Source organism: Durio zibethinus, chromosome 4 (genome assembly GCF_047325235.1).
Source record: "Durio zibethinus cultivar Kanyao isolate XHJ-2024 chromosome 4, ASM4732523v1, whole genome shotgun sequence".
In the NCBI taxonomy this organism is placed as follows: domain Eukaryota; kingdom Viridiplantae; phylum Streptophyta; class Magnoliopsida; order Malvales; family Malvaceae; genus Durio; species Durio zibethinus.
Window position 1 is genome coordinate 7,826,211 of NC_143165.1, and position 8,357 is coordinate 7,834,567.

Genomic DNA, 8,357 nt, shown 5'->3' on the forward strand with positions numbered 1-8,357 from the left:
TTCAACATTATAAAAATTCAGGACTTTAGAAGGAAATCAATTATGAACTTTTTGACATATTTGGTACGGAAGAACTGAAAATCTAAAACTATAGGAGAGCTAAAAACCAATCCTGAATTGATCATTGTGAAGAAATTGGTCTTGCTTTTTAACCCAAAGTAATTCCTACTTTTGAATTCAAGCTTGTTATCAAAACCCCTTCTGATTTGTCTCTGAAAGCTTTAAAGAAATAAAAAGCCCTTTTGATATTATCAAATACATGTATTGGACCGCAAAAATATAAACTTTGGATGAAAAAAAAAAAAAAAAAACGCTATAATAGTTGTCTGGGTAGCAATAAAACGGTTCATAATTGAATGTGGTGGGTCATCGGATGACAAAAACATTGGCGCACTTCTATTTAAAATGAAAGAAAGCATGGGATCGTCAGATTGGTTTCAATCACTTGACAGTGGGGATCTGTCCGAAGAAGAGAAGAAAACAAAAATCTGCTCAAATTTCAAAATGAAATGGAGCCACATCAAATTTTCAGGATTGGAAAAGGACTACATAAATTTGGACAGTTGTAGCATTAATACGTGGGAAGCATTGAATGGGGGTAACATTTTTTTTTGAAGAACGTGATTTTGCGGTCCTCTTGTCTATTCATGATTAATCACGTACTTTTTTTTTCATACGTAAACCATTTGTCATTTATTTTTGGATTAAGAAATATATTTTGTCACTAAGATCAAAACAAGATTATTTTTATAATTTAAAATGTGATATTTAATTATATCATAATTTATTTTATTATTATTTTACTTGAGAAATTTTTTTATTTTTTATTTTAATTTATATTTTTTCTTTAAAAATTTATTTATTTATTTTTAAAATTAAATTAATTCTTTCTATAACTTCTCTCTATCAGCAAACTAAACCTCTTAGAGCATTCTCTAACTTCTCTCTACCAATTTTAAACTCAAGAATAAAACCCAAAAATCAATTAAAAAACCATCACCTAATTCGCCATTGATCGGCAGTCTTGGCTTTCTTCCTCTTCTGTTTGTAACTGTTCTTCTCTTTCCTTATCTGTCTAATACCCAACAAAAACTCGATATCTGATCAAAGATGTCGCTACTTTCTTCTTTATTTGAACATTTCAAGACACAGACCAAAATCTAAAAAGAATAATATCCCCATAATCGGAAAAAAATACCGAAACTCTTATAATTAAAACTTTTTATTTTGTTTTCGATTTTTTCAATGGGTGTTTTACTGCTAATTTTTGTGCCTATGATTGCTTGCCAATGGATGATTGTTGAATTTGCACTACCGAATGAGTCTTCTGTGGTTTGGTTAATTGCCGATTCTAGGTTCATTGATTGCTGATCTGTGTTGAGGTTTGTTGGTGGATTCTTTGCTGTTTGTTTTATGGATTTTGGCTTTGAATTGCTTCTTGGTTTTTTTTTTTTTTTTGGGTTGTTGAATTCTGATGAATACTAGCTGTTGAATTGTTTGAGATTACTTACTGTCCAAATTTCTTCTCTATTGGTTCAATGCTTATCTGCATTTTGCCCTTGTTTGCTCAATTGTCTGGGTTTTGCTGAATCAAAAATACTGTTTATTGGAAATGGTTTTGACGGAGTTTTTGGATTGGCTGATTCATTTTCTCTCTAAAACCAAATTAAACCAAACTATTAGAGAGACTGATTATGAATTGAGAAGAAGAAGAAAGAAAAAAAATAAAAAATGAAAAGAAACAAAAAAAATAACAGTTTTGAAGAAAAAACAATAAAACAAATCATAGGGTAATTAATAGTCATCTTTTAATCCTCAAAGGCTATATTCATTTTAGCCTTAACTACAGAGTATATTTATGAAGTTTACCCTTTATTTTTTAATTTTTAATTTATATTTTTGTCTCAAAGTCATTTGGAGGATTCGTTTTAAAAGATTGTATGATTTTCGGACAGGTAGCAAAGGTTGGTTTCAAATCATAATCAACAAAAGTTTTGTTTGATATTTCAGACACCAAGGTTTCTCAAATCAAATATATGGCTGAAGTTGCTGGAAGATTTGTTGCCTGATTCTTGTTTTGTCATAATCTGTCACCAGCTTATATACTTAGATTCTTATGTTTATTGGAAACTGTCATGTTTTTAAAAAGTTTTAAATTCTATGATTGATGCATAAGATAATAATCTGTTAGTAAAATGTTATTAATAGTTGTTGGTCTTCACATTCTTGGCTCACTTGGTAAAGGAAATTGAGCTGTCTATAAGTTTATCAATGCAGCTCCTTTTAGAACCTCTAACTTGAAGTTTCAGCTTTTGACCTTTAAAAGCTGAAATTGTTTTGACTTCTACAGAAGTTAAAAGAAACGTTTTTCCTAGTACTTTTGGCCTAAATATTTCCTACTTTTGAAGCATAAGCTGCCCTAGAAGATAGGTTTAACAATCTCATTGTAAGCCCAAGACCACATTATGTCCAAACATTGATTCTAACAGGGATGAATCTGCTGCATTGGGTTCCTTGTGTCCAAATTTGAGCTCTAATTTAGAGATTGGCACAAAATCTTTTAGGTTTCTAATAGCTTCACTTACTCTATTGTGGGTGGAAGGTAGTTTGTAATCAGGAAAATCAATTCTAATCATTTATCTGTGCAAAGGAGGCCACACCTTGAGAATTGAAAAAGGGGTTGTCAGTATTAGTATTTGAATTCTAGATCTGCTGGATCGATGCCAGCTCTTGTGAGTGACTACAAGAGCCAACGAGTTAAACCCCAGGTTTGATATCCTTACTAGTTTTAATCATCCTGAGAGCAGTTAGAGTTCTTTCTATAAAGGATTTTCTAGATCAGAATATGAAAGCTGTATGTAGATCTTTGGCCTAGTGTCGTATATCCCAAACATATTCCTTTCTTCCAGGAAGGAAACAAAAATAAAATAAAATAAAGACTGAGGAACAAGATAAATTGAAGATTTCACTACTTAATCAATATGAAATATGCAATTTTGAATAGCTTACAACATTTAAGATAACTATAAGCTATTTGTTACACTTTCAAATGGTGAAGTATCAGTGGTAACCCCCAAGAAATCCAATAGGAGTACATAAACCAAATGATAGGATACATTTTTATTGGATATAGTTGTAAACTGTTCACATCAGGGTGGGGAGCTTGATCCTCAAATTAACTTATTGCCAGCTCCAGGACTTGGAACTGACTGGTCAGGCACAGCTCTGTGCTTGGTGATGTGCATTTTATTCACTGCCATTGCATGACCATTTTTAGCAGGAGGTGCAGGTGAACCAAGAACCTTAGAATTGGCACTCACAATGGTACTCTGGTCCAAAACAGGACCATTCATCCTTTCCTTTAAGATCTTTCTGGCACCAAAAGATGGAGCATGGCATACTAATACAATAGCAATAACAAGGATTGTGGTTTTGTTGAAATGAGCCATTAAGAGTGCTAAGAGAGAAAAGTCTAGGAAATAAGGCTTATGCTGCAAAGAAGGAAATACAGAGGCTGTGTTCGGGATAATAGAATCGGCTCATAAACTGATCTATTTATGGGCCAATGGATGAGGTAGAGACGTGAGGGTCAAGTTGAATTGGTTTAGATGGTATGGATAATTGAAAACCAGAAATTCTTTGACAGCGTTTGTAAAAACTATGCCTGGAAATATCTCGTAGACATTGAGTTAGGTACATTTGAACTGAATGTGGCCAATATCATTTTCTTCCACTTCATCCATCGACCTGGGAGTCTAGTCAGGCTTTCTTCAAAAGCAGAACTACTTATAGAAAGGAGAAATAGGAATCATGGCCAGAGTTCTAGGATTAAGGTCTCCTTACATTATCGAAATGTGCCTTATATGCATACAAAATTACTAATTTGCAGTTAATTTCTTTATGTTTGGCCTTCAACATCTTAACTGCTTATGGATAAGTCGGTGATTCTGCAGATTAATGGTGATACTTCTAACTTTTGAAGGAGTTTCTTGATTCAATGTATCATGGTACACATAATAGGGCACATTATTGAAAGCAATGCCAGTTGCGTGCGTGTAGGGCTTTTCTCATAAACAGTACCCAAAGATCACCCTTAGAATTTAATCGGACACTAAAATCACCAGTTGCTCAATGATCACTGTTGCATTTTATTGAGCAGCACCAAATTTTAAATGATGATAAACATGAAGAACTATGTGGTATGACTGTTAGATATTAGATCAGACCAAAGAGAACCTGCCATTATAATTAAGCCTAAGCAATAATAAACTTCTGGTATTATCGGAAACCTAGAACTTTTCTATCGATGAACTTGGCAGCTTCAACTTGATTGAGTGTGGCCCTAGGCCCTAGAGATCGGTGGGAAAAAAATTCAGAACCAAGCACAGAAATATTAAGTTTTCCTTATATGAACCAAACACAAAAATCTAAATATTCTCTGACATCTGTTGATAAAGTAATCAGGGAGGAATTATATTCCTCAAGGTAATCTAACTTCCCCCGAATCAAATGCCTCCCTCAAATAATGCTTTCTTGAATGTTTCATTAACGAAAATCCATTACGATTTGAACTTCTATAATTTGTACTTTCTAATTTGCAGCAAATACGTATATAAAGTATCAAATAGTATCTTACTTGACTATGCACTTTGATATTTCAAGGTGCTATCACCTGCAATATCTAACAAAAAGTTTTTGTGGTAATGAATTTAGCGTCATCAAAGGCGGTTCAAAGTTAATTGTAAGACTATACTAAAGAAGGGCACCGTTTAGATGATAGAGCCCATTGCCCTTTATTATGACTAAAAAGACCTTGGCTTCGTGGGGCCAATAAACTGCTGAGATTAAGCGAAGGCATTATGCAACTTACATTTTAGTGGCCCCTTTCTGCTTCTGTTCGCATAGAAGTGGAGGATTCCAAGTTTGACACCATGATTGGAATGATGCACTTTTACAAGTGGTCTTTACTGTTTGATCTCAAAAATGTATTTTGGTATTCAAGAAAATGAAAGCAATAATGAAGTTGAGAGCGTATTCAAGCAAGCAATGTAAAAACATGTTGAGGCTTGCACGGTTCTTCTTCACTATTGAACAGACAATCAATATGCTTTTCAAGAGAAATGCTATGATCATGACAAACAATCAATCGATATAAGATCATCATAGGCTTTATTTCTTATATTCATTGCAAACTTACTTTGTTTATTACATGTATGAAGAAAATTAAGCCCCCAACCGCTAAATTGCAAACGAAATTGTCTATGTAATTGTGTGTTATTCATATGCTATGTAGTTGAACCAAACCCCTAGAAAAATCAAATGACAAGCCATAAAGTCTGTAAAGGGGCAATCATAGAATTATAACAATGACTGTTTGCTAGAGCTATATATAGTGGGAGACAATGGGAGAATAACGCATTCAGTGGTGGCCTGCTCCTGGACTTGCGGAAGACTGTAATACTCTATCAATTTTGGCTAGATGAATGGCATTATTACGCATTGCAAGCCCTTTATCATCACTAGCAGGAGGCATTTTTCGTAGGCTCCATGGGAAGGGTGGTTTCAACAAAATGGTACTTAAATGAAGGGACTTCTTTCTTCTCTAAGTTCAAAAGCTTTCTAGCTTCGAAAGATGTTGGTTGGAAGATGAAAGCAAAAAAAACGATATGCAAAACAATGCTTAAGCGAGACATTTTGGAGTGCAAAGAGAAAGAATAGAGATCGTATATTTTCTCTCCCTAATATTGTAGAAGAAAAGATTAGTAATGAAATCGTGTATGGCTTGGATTTTAAGGTATATATAATAATGGAGAAACCGTGCTAGCTAAGAATTTATTTGGTAGAGCTTAGAGATTGGTTACAGCGAGATTAAAAATGATTGTGATAGTGAGATTAAATATTATAGTAATGAAATTAATCGATGAGATTAAGTGAGATTAGATATTATAGTAATAAAATTAAAATTGATAGTGAGAATATATATATATATATATAAGTTATACTCTCAAATACTTTTGCATTTATTGTGAAAACTTATAATCAATTTAAAAAATATTATCCGTTTTAATCGAAAAGTCTGATTTTATCCTATATGCCTCACAAGTATGAATTTAAATTTATATATATATATATATATATATCATATTCGCTCATTCTTTCAATGTAAGATTGGAAGAATCATAATCTTCTTCATTAAATTTTGACATTTTCATCAAGTTCAATACAAAATTATAACGAGAATCAAATTTATTTTTTGGATTTTAAAAAAGGCTCTCACATATAACATTTAGTTCATACTTATTAAGATTATAGAGGTGGCTTTTATAATATAGCATTTCATTTCTTGAACTTCTAGCCAGTGATCGTTATGATAGAATTTATGGATATTTGTATTAATTTGAGAGGTGTTATTTATTTTAATTCAAAGATTTAATGATTTTATCTCACAAAAAATATTTTGAAAATATGAATTTAGACCTCTGCACACAAACATTTATATATATCATATTCTCATGTTCTTTTGAGTGAGGTATCACACCTACATTGTCAACCACTTTCGGTGCCATGGAATTTAAACTAACCTTAAGTTAGCATGTTTAGAATTAGACTAGATAATTTCAAAAATGATAAGGTGATCTGATATGAAAACGATGTGAAAAAAATCATATATGTGCTTTAAAAAAAAATGTGTTTCATATTTATTCATATTGATATAAATTTTGATACGATACAATTCGCGTCTTATACGTATTAACACGTTTAAACATATATAAGATACGAAAAATATGTTTAAATAAATATGTCACTCAAAAACATATTTAACACATGACACGACATGAAAATATGTTTAATACAATTTTTATATTTATTTTAATTTAATATAAACATATAAAGATTATTTTGATTTTTAATGTCTTAATTATAATACCTAATCAGCTATTTAATAAATCATATAAAAATTATTTCAAACGTTGAAAAATGATTTATAAAATTATTTGTTATATTAATAATATAAATACAATATAAATAATAATATTAGTACAATATATCATTATTTTATTTTTTTAGTGAAATAAAGTTTAAGAATAGGGGAGGTGATCTCATCTTTAAGGCAAGGGCAAGTTACCAAGGGGACTTACGGATTTTTTTTTAATTTTTTTAAAAGATTTTTCGAATTTACAAATTATTTATCAATAAAAGACTATGAGATTTGAACCTGGATACTTTGTGTCTAGACTTTAAATCTTAATCACTTGCACCAACTACTGTTAACATATTATTTTATTTTTTAATCTTTAATAGTTGATAATTTTGAATTTAATACTAAAAACTAATATAGTTATATATACATTTATGATTGTTATATTAGTAATGTATATATTAATATATATATATATATGTATATATATGTTAAATTGATATTAAATGGGTATAAATTCTTTTATATTTTCTACATATGCAAGTATTTTTATATTAGCATTGTATATATTACATATATATAAATTTTAACATGTTAAATATGTATTGTTCTTTATAACTTTTCATAATAAAATTAAAAAACAGTTATTAAAAAAAGAATTTAGAAGGATAAATATACACTTAATTATTAATAACAAGTAACAGTCAACAATATGATCATTGATCATGCATAATAAATCCAAATCACATAAATATATAATAATATATTATAATGATAATAAATAGCATTTATAATGATAAAAAACTATATGATCATCTTAATAACATGAATCATGATATGCAATTATTTTAAATTATAAGAGTTAAAATAAGATATTATATATTTGAAATTAAAAATAATACATATTCTAAATAATATATATAATGATAAAAAAAATTATATAATTTATTTTATATTACATGATACGATATTATTAAAATATAACTTATAAATTATTGTTGTTTTTTGAATACTCTAAAACTAATAAGTTAGTATGTTTTGAATGGGTATAATGTTTGATGATATGTATCGAATTTCTATTCATATATATTAGTATTATTTGTATTTATTTGTGTATATCAATGTTATAAATATTATTTGTATTAATCGTATTATGTCACATGTAATAAATATAAAAAACGTATCGTATTCATATTTAAAATTTAAACATGATTTATAATTCGTATCATATTCGTATTTTAATAATTTATATAATTACACATATTAAATATGATGCGAAACAGGATACTAAAACACAACTTGCCAAGACTACTTGGAACGGATCAAGGAATATTTTGGTGTTTTCTGCTAGGATTCCTGTCACAGATTAATGAAAATTGGGTTAAGTACAAATTAACTACACTGTCAGCTTGTGTTTCTAAATAACTTCATGCAATGT